Source organism: Pleurodeles waltl, chromosome 11, assembly GCF_031143425.1.
Source record: "Pleurodeles waltl isolate 20211129_DDA chromosome 11, aPleWal1.hap1.20221129, whole genome shotgun sequence".
NCBI classification, from domain to species: Eukaryota; Metazoa; Chordata; class Amphibia; order Caudata; family Salamandridae; genus Pleurodeles; species Pleurodeles waltl.
The window spans coordinates 196524851-196537709 of NC_090450.1; the positions used below are offsets into that span (position 1 = coordinate 196524851).

Sequence of the window (12859 nt, forward strand, 5' to 3'; positions counted from 1 at the left end):
TTAAAAGAGGAACCTCCTTGACCTTTTTCCATATGGGCGGAACCACTAATGACTCCTGCAAATCATTGAAACATTGATGGAACGTACAGGCAATGATCTCAGCTAACTTGCTGAGAATAACTGGAGGACATATTCTTCCAAAGAACCAGGGACACTTTTGTACAAACTGCCTGAAAGTGAGGTGGAAGACTTGATGTAAATATCAACACACAAAGTGCCTATAGCATGTTCAAACTGACTGGGATCATACTTGCCAAGAGAGCAAGCTAGTAAAGTGGTGCACAGGGAGCCAACATCACCAGTTGTGGTTGCTAGAGGCAATGAAAGCACTGACAAGCCAGATAGGACTCCAAAAATGTAGCTAGTTTTTCACATAAGTCTGCTGAAGCTGGAATTGTGGGACTGCAGGCTCTAGGACTAAGATAGTATGTAGTGATTTAAAAAAAGAAGAGCCCTCAACAGCTGCAATTTGGGAAGCATAAAAGGCTCACTGGGTAGCTTTATTTGCCTATTTGTATTTTTTAAGAGCTGTTTAGTAAGACTCATAAGTAGCCTTCTCATGCTGTAGATGCCATTCCCACGCTAATATTTTGCAGCCTTTTTTTAGGGTCAAGAGCTTGCTGAGAAACAACGGTGGGGCCTCTGTGTTTGAATGTAGAAGTTGCAATAAGTAGCAGATGACTAAATGCTGCATGAATCCAGGAGCTGACTGATTCAAGGTCTAATTCAACATTGCCACCAAAGGTTGGTTGCAATTCTACTAATATTTCTGTGAACTCAGATGGCTGGACTTTATTCCAGGATCAGGCCCCAATGCTGCCCTTATGGCTTGATTTGGGAAATATAACTTCTTTACCAACTAAATGAGATCAAAAGTGTTCTTACCATGTTAGGTCTGTAGGTGTTTCAACTCAGTCAGATTGATCACACTGTTCCAAACCTATTAGCAAATGAACATTTTTTGTGCCCTCCTTTTTAACTGTTCCCCCTTGAAGAATCTACACAGATATGCAAGTACAAAGAGTAATCACCACATACAAAGTTTCTGTCAAATTGTTTTTCAAATGACTAGATGTACAAAAGTACTAACCCTTTCAAACTCACTCAGCACCTTTTCCAAAGGCTAATATCTCAAATGTTAGTGGAGAGATTTCACACCAAGCTAACAAAAGCACACTTTCTGAGTAAAGTTCTACTTTCATACGCTTGGTGTAAATCTGTTTAGTAGTTTTGTCTTTAGCTGCAAGTAAAACTTAACAGGTACTAAAACTGGAGATTGCATCTGTTTCCCCTTGTACTATTGTTTCCCGCAACACAAGTGTATGAAATTTGGCTTGCCATAAAATTTTGGTCTATGCTAAGGGACTTTCAAATCCATCATAGGGGGCCAAAGTTTTAGACAATTCAAAAAATGCATTTTCAATGGAAAGTGGTGCAGAACCATAACTACTCTTAAAAAAACGTAGTTGTGGTTATTAAAAAAACTGAAAGCCACTGAAATTATGGTTATGACCACAAACTATAACTCATACATCAAATGCAAAGCTTGTGATCACATTTTTAATGATTAATTATACGATCAGATAACAGAGATTGATTAATTGAAACTTAGCAAGTATATATCCTTTGATAGCTGGAGAATCCCATAGGCATTTAATGTTCTTACTGCCATCTGTTACATAATTACAAAATGGGCAGCACACGCTAGGATGATTTGAAACCCACAAAGCCAAAATTGTACCTTTTGAAGCTCCAACTGAATGCAGTAATTGCAACTGTGTAGATCAATGAAAAAGCACACCAGTGGTAAGTGCTATATCCTAAAATGTGGCTATTATTAATATGTTGTTAAATTATTGCTCTGCCTCCTATGGTAAATATTTGACGACAAGACATCCTATAACAATGCAAATAGGATTTTGTGCTTCTTCCATTTCCACAGCCCCCCAATTGGCACCCTGGAACCTGTCTTCACAAGAAGGAATATTTGCCCAGTCATCAAATCCTGTAACTAGTCTGCCTCTCTACCTGACCACCTAGTCCCCATTCCATGTTTCAGAGCTCTTTGCACAAGGGCATGTTTAAGGACAGAGAATTGATGGAAACTGGTAACATAACACTAACATATGTTTTATTGCAACTGTCAGAAGCCAGTGGTGTGGAATCCTTTATCTCTGTAGCATGAGATGCTTCAGCAAGAGGGCCAGAAGTTCACAATGGTATTTTCAGGTTTCTGCAATGGCAGTATCACAGTCAATATGGTCTAACCGAGACACGATTATTGCTTATTAAAAACTGTAGTCAATGCCCCACCATGATGGCTTGAAAAATAGTTAAAATTGGCAATGTTTGATAGTCGCAAAAAGAGCAGATGGTGGATGGAATTCTGAACAGTGCAAACATTCACCCCCAGTGATAGAACTGGATTTATTCCATTGCTTTTTTGCTTACCACACCACCTCAGTTTGGCCCCAGCCACATGCAAATCAGTCATTTACCCTGCTCTCCACGGGAACAGTCTAGCCTGAAATGCCAGGCCAGGTCCTCCCTGCACCAGAAACAAGAATCCTGGGGCCAGTGTTGGGGTATCACCCCTGTTCAGCCAGTCTAACAGGAATATAGTCCAGCCCAAACAGCCAGGCCAGGCCAGGTCCTCCCTGGACTGCAAACAAGCATCCTGGAACCAGTGTTGGGAAATCGCCCCTCATCAACCAGGCTAGCTTGAATCCAGTGGCACAGTGAGCATGGGACCTATGTCTGGGCATACACTTCCCACATAGGGCAACAAAAGCAAAAAGACCAGATGGTGGACAGAATGCTTAATAATGTAAACATTCACCCCAGTCACAGATCTGGGTTTAATCCAGAGTTTGTTTGCTCACCACACCACCCCTATGTGGAGCCAATCATATGCAAATCAGTCTTGACTCTTTTCCCCATGGGAACAGTCCAGCCCAAACTTAAACCCAGATCTGTGACCGAGAACAAATGTTTGCATTGTTCAGCATTTCGTCTATCATCAGTTTTTTTTGCTTTTATTGCCCTAAGTGGGAAGGGTATGCGAAGGCGTGGGTCCTGTGCTCTCTGTGCCAGTGGATTCAAGCTAGTCTGGCTAATGAGGGTGGATACCCCAAAACCAGTCCCAGGATGCTTCTTTCAGGTCCAGGGAGGACTTGGCATAGCAGTTCGGGCTGGTTTGTTCCAGTGGGGAGCAGGATCAGGACTGATTTACATATGGCTGGGTCCAAACTGGGGTGGCATGGGGCTCTTAAAAAAGATGGATTCTACCCAGATCTGTTTCTGGGGGTGAATGTTTGTATTGTTCAGCATTCTGCCATCATCTGTTCTTTTTAGTTTTTGACAGTCTCCATACAGACTAAATATCGCAGTGAAAAATCAAAATAATTTTGCAGACGTTTTTTGAATGGCTTTGGTGCTAAAAATAAAGTATCATCAATTGTGTGCTGAGGACACCTAATACTACTTTATTTGACCAATTATATATTTTTAGTATCTCTTGGTCTTTGGTTTTCAACTTTCAACCACAGAGTCTCTTCACTCCATAGGAGGCATAGGCTGGGGTTTGTTCTGTGACAGTGACATTGGGTGGCGAGATAAGCCTTGGTGGTTCCTGAAGTCTTCAGGGGAGGGACTGCCGGAAAATCCTGCTGCCTCCCCTCAGTGTCCGAACTTGTCATGGGTTACCCAATAAGAGGAGGACCTACCCTTTCTCGTCACAGAGTAGGATGGACTCAGTCAGACTTGCTGAACCCATCCATACTGGCATCACTGATACACACTCAGCCCTCATCATGAGGAGGAGGACCTCGCAGTGCTTTGCCTGACTTACGAGGTCACGCCAACTGGGGTGTGTAACCTCCAGCCAGCAAAGCTTTGGTCAAGCAACTAGGCATCTGAACATTTAGTGCATTTGATAGCCCCTGGGTGCCTGACCCAAACATGAAGAGTAACTGTCCAGCTGACCTATTCTCAACCTGACACTCTTTATGTTTTGAAAAAAATGGAGCCTTTCTCCCCTTAATGACAGGCCAAGCTAGGTGAACTTTATATTATGAGTTACATTTTTATGCAGGCAAGCTGTGATTGTTTAATTGAGGATTATAGCAACAAGCTGTGCAAAAAATAAATAATGCACACCTACCTGGTTGTTTTTGTTATTGCTAAAATGGAAGAATTACTGAAATGGGCCTATTGGTGAAACAGCTTGTGCCAGGATTTGTAGACGATGTGACCACATGCAACAGTTGCTTGAGAGTAAAATAAGTCAAATAAGACTATTTAGGAAAATAATGCCGCTATCTAGCTGCTATGACTATTAAACCTTACTTGCTAATTGGTCTTCCCAGTGCTAAGGAATATATGACCATAACTGTTGTTCTTGATGCAGTGGCAAAAATGGAGCATTTCATTTAGGGAACAGCAAACCAACTTGTTTGAAATATGATCAATCTCTTGTCATGGAATGTGGCTCATCTTCAGGGTTTACTGTCCATAGTGGAGTCAAATGTTGTCTGCAATTTTCCTCACTTTTTAGGGTTGACCTATGTTACTCTTTAGAGTATGTCTCTCATCTTCTTACCATCTACAGATAGATGGGCAAACAGAAACCGTTAAACAGCACTTGGAAAATACCTCCAGTGTTTTACATAAGAACATTCCGACTGGGTTCAACCTCTTCAGTCGGGCAAATTGTGTTATAATAATGAGAGTCATTCAATTGCTAGCTACCCCCTATTTTTTTGTCTACCAGGATTATACCACAGTTTGCTATGTAAAGATATTCAAATTCTTAATGATACTCTAACTGTAGAAGAGAGAATAAAGGATACATTCCACAGTCTCAATAAAACTGGAAAAATCATCCAGTTACTGTGCGATACTACATGAGGGTTGACACCTAGTAGTGTTTGCATGCTCATCAAAAGTATCAACTCATTTTATCATTCTTTTTGCCATCTTTAAATCCAGTCACCAGGCACAAACTTCTACTATGAAAGTACATCAAGTTTTAGGCACATAAATGCAAACTAAGAGATGCAGCAAAAAACAACGAAGCCCTGGAAAGACTGCGATGTCATGACTACCAGAGGTACCTGTCCTTGGTGCATGAGGAAGAGGCCAGGGCTGGCAGAGTACTTGCACGGCTGGTGCGTCCTGGTAGCGGGAACACCCCGACCACTAACAACCGACTTGCGGATGGGAGGTGTGAATACTCCCCTTCAGGTATTAATACCATATTTCAAACCTACTTTACATTCTTCTATAGGCGGACTGATGAGGCCTTGCCTCCGATGTTGTAGCACCACTTGAGGGCTCTGCCGATGCATGTGCTCCACCCTGCCACCAGGGACCCCTGGGGTGAATCAATAACACTGGACAAGGTCAAGGGTGCTATTAAACAGCTGGCTGCGGGTAAAACGCCGGGCAAGGATGGGCTCCCTATGGAGTTCTATAAGTTGTTTACCGATATCCCAGCGCCCAAATCAGTGGAGCTGTATATGGAGACGTATGAGGGGGGCACTCTCCCAGAGACCCTGAGAGAGGCATTGGTGGTCCCCTTACCTAAAACTCAATCCAAAGAGGATTCGGTGTCCGATTTCCGTCCTCTATCTATGCTAAATAGTGGCTTCAAGATATTGAGCAAGGTCATGGCTAATCGACTGCTCGCCCACATCACTCAGTTAGTACACAACGACCAAAACGGTTTTATACCGGGACGCAGCACCTCCCTAAATCCTTTCTCCTGCATATTCCACCAGAACTACAGCGCCCTAGTGCTGTGCTTCTTTCAGTTGACCTGGAGAAAGCATTTGACTCATTGAGGTGGCACTATCTCAGGGTGATGATGATCAGGATTGGGAATGGGCAGCCACAGGGCGCGATGGGTGAAGTTACTGTATAGATCCCCAGTGGCGAGGGTGAAGGGTGGTAGGACGATATCCGAGGCCTACAGCATATATCGTGGTAGCAGGCAGGTGTGCCCCAGTCTCCTCTTTTGTTCGCCTCAGCCATGGAGCCCCTTGCAGCACAGTTCTGCCAGCAAGGTCACGACCGAGGAGTGCTGAGGGGAGACACTAACCATGTAATCTCATTATATGCAGATTACTTTTTGGTATACCTATGGGACGGGACAACTGGGATCCCTTGGGCCTTAAGTATACTTGAGGACTTTGGTGGCTCATCAGGCTTAAAGGTGAATAGAAAAAATCATGTGTGTTCCCACTGCTGGCAAATGTGGGCCATAACCATAACTAAAATGATTATGCTACCCCGTTTGTTATATTTTTTTATCAATCTCCCGGTGACCATTCTAACAAGCTGATTTAGGGACCTGGTTGCTGTGGCAGGCAGCAGACCTCGCTGACCACGCTTCGTCTACCCACGAGAGAGGGTGGCATTGGGGTGCCTGATTTTGAGTTATACTATCTGGCGGCCCAACTAGAGTGGATAGCGAGGTGGTTAGCGGGCAAGAACCTTCAGGACCTGGGTGCGACAACTGGGAGGGACAATGGCTACCTGTTAATAGCTAGAATGCTCGGGTCGAGGGTCTCCATTCGGGACCCAGGTGCTCTGCTGACAGTGGCCCCTATCTGCTGGAAGGGGAGCCTGAGGTGCCCTCAAGTGACAGTCCCATATGCACCCGAGCTGCCGCTGGTGGGAATACCTCATGGTACCCTGGTATGGTTTTCACAACGCACAGGATGAGACCATGGATGGAAGTGGGGGTAGTGACACCGGGGGACTGTTTTCGGGCCGATGTATTGGTCCCATTTGAGGCCCTCACGGCCGAGACCGGCTTACAGGCTGGGCAGTTCCGTACCTATAGCCCGCTGAAGTGGACTATACAGAGCCTGTGGCACACGCTGAACGCAAAACTGGAGGTGCACAGAGTACTGCAGATCCTGCTGTCAATGGGGAATGATTCTCACCTCATTACCTGGATTTATAGAGCCCTCAATGAACTGACCCTAAAGTTGCTACAAGCTTTGAGATCCAGATGGGAAGTGGCGCTGAGTAGAGAACTGAGTCCGAGTGGCAGAGAGTACTGTCTTGTCCCCACAGGGTCTCACAGAAATCACGATTTAAATATCTCCAATACAACTACATTCATAGGACATACCTAAAACCGCACAGGCTCCGAGCGATATATGGAGGTGAACCCAGGGGGTGCCCAAGATGCAATGCTCCGGACCCAGACTTTGACCTCATGATGTGGGCATGCCCCGGCCTACAACAGTTCTGGGTCGGGGTCATGAGGGTGCTGGGGGACCCCCTTTGTCATCAGTTGGCGACTGACCTCGAGGTCTGCCTGTTGGGGCTGTTCCCTAGACCGGCTAATAAGAAGGTCGGCAGTAGATTTCTGGATCTGGCATTGGTATTAGCCAGACGCAGGATATGGCCTGGAAGTCGCCTCGGGGCCCGACCATAGAGGAACGGAGGAAAGATGTGATGAAATGGGTAGGGGTGGAAACGTGCTCCTTGAAGCGGGAGGATGACCGGGGGAGTGCAGCAGCGTCCCATCACCTCTCTGTGGTCCGAGGTGGTGCAGACAAGAGAGATAATGACTAAGTGACAGGAGTCAGGATGCTGATGGTTTTGGGGTACCCAGATTCATCACCCAGGATAGATGAGACCCTGTGGGGGGAACGCATCCATTGGATGCCCCACAGATACCTGCCTGAGTGACCAGTCGAGGTGATGGATGAATGAGGTCTGATGGCGAAATGTTGCAGTTTGGAATGTTTGCCTCGTAGGTGGTCATGGTAGACACACCATAATTACCGGGCAGAGATGTCCTCTACTACAAGCAATCAAACGGTGTCGGGATAGTTCCACCCACGATCACCCTCCCACCCCAACTCATACTACCATCAGAATTACTGACACGAGGAGAACTGCAGGCGCAGAGTTTAGAAAAAGATTTCGGCACATTTTTAACCAACCCTTAAGCATTGTAATGCACTTCTTTGCACCTTTTAATATTTGGATTCAAAGATAGTGAATAGGAAATTATAGAATCAACTTGAATAAAATCTGAATGGACCGGAAGAAAGGGCATGGGAGCCAGCTGAACACGTTCAAGCAAAGACAAATTGTCAAATAAATTCAATGTCTCCTACTCTGACAGGCAAGGTTCTGCTGGCAAGGCCTTTCTCGAGGTGTAAGCTCGTGTTGATGCAACCTATTACTTGGGCAATACAGGAATGTGGCAGCATTGTTTTTTCTTCGCACATACACATCCATTCGGAGGAGAGAAGTTGAACTAATGTTCAGGTGCAATGATCAAAGAATAATGGAGTCAAATGCATACCCGTTTGTCAGTATAACACAAGGAGAGGAAATATGGCAAAGCAAGCGTAAATGCCTCATTTAGGCTTTGGCCCGAATTACCTCTTCAGTCAAAGGAACTATCTTGTGAGCATCATGAACGTAGATGCTGTGGTTGAGGATGAGGTATTTAAACATGACTTCAGGTAAATGGGCATTCCCAATATTATTTCATGCAGTGCTTGTTCTTGAGTTGTATTCATAAATCTGAGCTTTCGTGTTTTGATTTCCTAGTCAGAAGTTGTGGTTTCCTATCCAAATCTCCCTGTTTGCAAGATTTGCCCAAGGGGACAAGGTTCTGATTGACTGTATTGTGTGAGGTAACACAATATCATACTTATGTAAAGATGTGTTCACATCTCCGTTGTGAAGGACAAATGAAAGCTTTCTTTATGAACTGCAACACTGAAATTTCCAGTTCTCATTCAAGAACTCCTTTTCTAGCCCAATAATTTTGTTTACAAATTAGAGCATTCACGTCTGATTTCGTTCGTGAACAATTTAATCCATTACAAATGTGACAGCTATCATATCTGCCATTTTACAAGTGTCATAGGATATTATGCACATGTAATAAGATGGGCTAGATACCTGTTACGTTTTTGATAGAGCAACCTGTCTGCCAACCTCTAAGCCAGGCCCTATGTATATTTGCTAAAAAGAATATTGTTCCATGTTGAATTTGCCAGAGAATGTAGTTTCATGTGCCTTGTAGATATCATGGTTAATCAAAGTGAGAATCAGTGTACTATAGAGATATAGGGGGTCATTCTGACTTTGGCGGGCGGCGGATGCCGCCCGCCAAAGTTACCCCGTCGAAAGACCGCGGGGGTCATTTAGACTTTCCCGCTGGGCCGGCGGGCGACCGCCAAAAGAGCGCCCGCCGGCCCAGCGGGAAAGGCCCTGCAACAATGAAGCTGGCTCCGAATGGAGCCGGCGGAGTTGCAGGGGTGCGACGGGTGCAGTTGCACCTGTCGCGATTGTCACTGTCTGCAATGCAGACAGTGAAAATCCTTGTGGGGCCCTGTTAGGGGGCCCCTGCACTGCCCATGCCAATGGCATGGGCAGTGCAGGGGCCCCCAGGGGCTCCACAACACCCGTTCCCGCCATCCTGTTCCTGGCGGTAAAAACCGCCAGAAACAGGATGGCGGGAAGGGGGTCGGAATCTCCATGGCGGCGCTGCAAGCAGTGCCGCCATGGAGATTCAGCCCAGCCAGGGGTATTCCGGCGGGAAACCGCCGGATCCCCTTTTCTGACCGCAGCTTTACTGCCACGGTCAGAATGGGCACTGAAGCACCGCCAGCCTGTTGGCGGTGCTTCCGTGTCCCTCCACCCTGGCGGTCATAGACCGCCAGGTTTGGAATGAGGCCCATAGTATGGTAGTAAAGGGGTGATGTATGAACAATCATGTTGAGCATAGTGGCTATAAGTTACCTAATTTTTGTGACCTGCTTGTCATTTTGCACTGCTGTGTATGTACCAATAGGTTGTCTCGCAAAAACCCTGTCTGCAAAGGGTTGCACAATGTACTACCTAGTGAACATTAATTAAGCAGATTGCTATTTGTGACTCTCTGTGCAGGGCTGTAAATGCGGTGATGGTGGCCAGCAAGCAACAATAGACAACAACTCCTTCACTTGCTATCAAAACCTGAAAATAATTTTTTAAACAGCTGATCATCTTTAATGCTGCTTTAAAATAGTATGCTCTTCGGGAAAATATCAGAGCATGCAATCATCCAGTAGACCACGCCATCCTACCCCAAAGGTCATCCAATATGATTCTTACATGGCAATGTTTTTCCTGGGGACAACTTGCCCAATGATACTTGTAACTGTGACTCACAATGAGGGCTTGATTCCCCATCAAGCCCTCTCATATGGTTTGTTATGACTTTCAAAACGTTCTTTGGGAGCCAGATAGGCCTTCTGATTCACAAAAGGGAATGCGTAACTAGTACAAAACAAATTGCCAATTTCAGACCTTGTAATTTTGTGAATCACAGGATTTATGACAGTAAAGGAGATTTGTAGTCTTGACCCATAGACTATTTTGCCAATGTATTGTTAGTGCCAGGAAGGTTAACCTCTTATCCTAGCAATTAAAGGTTTCGTAGGGAGCACATAACACATAATATTAGATTCATCATCACATTTATTACCAAATCAAAAAGGTTTCCCAACATATACAGCAGAAGCAAACTTGTTTGCATTCATATAACATTTTGTATGTATCAAGGTACTCAAAACCAGTTTCATACACAAAAAAATAAAAGGTCAAACATTCCTAAGTGCTTCAATAAACACCAATTCTTCATAAACAAAATATAAATGGTCATTAAGTTTTATTCACAGAATATAGATGGACATTCCTAAGAGCATCAAATAGGCTCTATAAAAATTCCTGAGAACTCTGAACTACAGCTACAGTTAATAGATTTCAATAAAAAAAAACTACTTCAGCGAACACATATTTTGTGCAATATTTGCAACTTCTTCTGGGCTGTAATTATAAGAACAGAACAACATATTGGAGTCAGTCTATGTACAATAAATAAGCGAAAGCAAAAGGGTACCAATTTCAACATCACATATCTCACATCACTGCTACATTGCTAGATTTTCCTATTTATTTATTTATTTATTTTCCCTAAGCGCTGCCCTACTCATGTTGCCAAAATGTCATGGTGGGACATCTTCACATAAGACACCTACTCACTGGATACTAGCAATCTCATCACTATGTTACCTCTAGTTATTAAGAAAAATGTCCTCTTGTAGGAGGCTGGCTTAGTATGTAGCTGGTACCTATGATACTTACACCTTATACCAGGTCCAGTTATCCCTTATTAGTGAAATGTAGGCAGTGTGTAGAAGCCAGGCTCTCTAGAGATAGCTGTGGATGAGCAGCCAAGGCTTATATAAGAGACATGTAAAGCTCATGCAATACCACTGTAGTTACACAGTACTCACATACATGAAAGAAAATACTCAGTGTTACAAAAATAAAGGTACTTTATTTGGGTGACACAAATACCAAAAATACCAGAGAGACTATACTCCCTTAGGAGGTAAGTAATACACAAATTATGTACACTAGTATGCAGAAATAGGCATACAAACAGTTAGAAAACACTGTAACTAGTCAAAAACACAATAGCTAGAAATGGGCCTAGGGGGAACACAAACCATATACTAAGAAAGTGGAATGTGAAACTCAGTCCCCCACCTAGGCAAGTGTAGTGTGTAGAGGGGAGCTGAGAGTACTAGAAAATCCCAAAGGTAAGTACTAGAACCAACCCCAGTGACAAGGAAAGCAGAAGTAAATCACAGTAAGTTTCCTAGAACACAGAAAATAGAAGAGGAAGAATGCAAAACCCAGAAGAGACTGCAAGACACCAACAGTAGATTCCTGAACAAGAAGACCTGTGGAGGAAGGAGACCAAGTCCAAGAATCACCGAAGAGTCCAGGAAGAACAGGAACCCCTGCTCACCCTGATGATGTGCAAAAGGAGAATGACCAGTGAAGAAGAGAAGTCAGCACTGCACCCAAGAAGATGAAGTTGGGTTCCTGGAGGGTGCAAGTGATGTCCCACGCCGGATGGAGGTTTGAAGTCAGGTTTGCCAACAAGCCTTGGCACATGCAAAGCTCGTGGTTAGCAGGAAAATGGGGCTGCGCGGTACCAGGAAGGACCAGGTGGACTCTACCCAGGAGGAGGAGTCAGAGGGGGCTCTCAACAACTCACAGAGCCACTCAGGAAGCTGTGCATCACAGGATAGAGTCCTGGGGGCCGGAGCTTCAAGATGCACGAAGGACTTGGAGAAAGGATGCCTCCAAGTCACCAAAATTGAACAGTTGGAAGGGAGGACCGTCTGGGCCACTTCAGCCTAACACCCGTGATGCAGGATCCATGCAGCTCAGCAGGAGAGGGGATCCACGCAGCCGGTTGTCATTGCAGTTGGCGCCTGCAGAAGCAGGGGAGTGACTCTTTCACCCCAATAGAGATTCCTTCGCTCTTCTGATACAGGCTGAAGACGGGCTGTCTTCTGAGGATGCACAACTGGGAAACTGTTGCAGTTGCTTGCAGGACCAGAGATACAATGTTACAGGAGGCGTTTTGCTTCTTTGTTGCAACTGGTAGAGTTCCTGGAGGGTCCAGATGCAGTTTCTTCAGTGAGAAGTTGAAGTGAAGGATGCAGAGGAATCCTGCTGGAGTATTGCAATCCGAGTCTGAGAAACCACCCAAAGGAGAGACCCTAAATAGCCCTGAAAGGGGGATTAGTCACCTTACCAGGTAAGCACCTATCAGGGGAGGGCACTGATGTCACCTGCTGGCACTGGCCACTCAGAGGTCTCCAGAGTGTCCCCACACCTTGAAATCCAAGATGGCTAATGCCAGGGAACACTGTAGGAGCTCTGGGCACCACCCCTGGGGAGGTGATGGACAGGGGAGTGGTCAGTCCCCTTACCTTTGTCCAGTTTCGCGTCAGATCAGGGACTGGGGGTCCCT

The 12859-nt window shown here is 45.1% G+C and overlaps 1 non-coding gene across 1 annotated transcript; it reads left to right on the top strand.

The window, feature by feature from the left end:
- The first annotated feature begins 2227 nt into the window (after positions 1-2227).
- On the top strand, positions 2228-2367 carry LOC138266737 (U4 spliceosomal RNA). Its single transcript, XR_011199667.1, has one exon. It is a non-coding gene; the product is annotated as a U4 spliceosomal RNA (small nuclear RNA).
- The last annotated feature ends 10492 nt before the right edge of the window (positions 2368-12859 follow it).